Here is a 558-nt window from a genome sequence, read left to right as displayed (position 1 = left end):
AAAAAACAGCAATCACTACCATGAATACTCAAGAAAGGACAAAATCCACCAGTAAAAGAAAATGCAAACAGTGAAGAGAAAAGAACTTTATCTACCACCTCAAGAAACCAACAAACACGGAAGACAAAAAATAAAATGGAAATAAAGGAACAAAAGATATTTAAAACATCCAAACAAAAATCAATAAAAGGCCAGGAGTGAATCAACACCTTTCAACAATAACTCTTAATGTAAAAGGATTAAATTCCCCACTCAAAACACACAGACTGACTGATTGGATTAAAACGTTAGACCCGGGCCAGCCCAGTGGTGCACTGCTACAGTGTGCCGCTTGGGAGCACGGCGACGCTCCCGCCGAGGGTTCGGATCCCACATACAGACCGGTTCCTGCTCACTGGCTGAGCGAGGTGCAGGTGCAACACTGAGGGTTGCAAGAAGACACCAATAACAAAAATTAGAAATGAAAAAGGAGTCATTATAACTGATAACCTGGAAATAGAATCATTAGACACTATTATAAACAATTATATGCCAACAAATTTGTTACCAACTATATGC

The sequence above is a fragment of the Galeopterus variegatus genome, unplaced genomic scaffold (genome assembly GCF_000696425.1).
Source record: "Galeopterus variegatus unplaced genomic scaffold, G_variegatus-3.0.2 Scaffold13763, whole genome shotgun sequence".
In the NCBI taxonomy this organism is placed as follows: Eukaryota; Metazoa; Chordata; class Mammalia; order Dermoptera; family Cynocephalidae; genus Galeopterus; species Galeopterus variegatus.
This window is presented reverse-complemented; position numbering follows the sequence as displayed.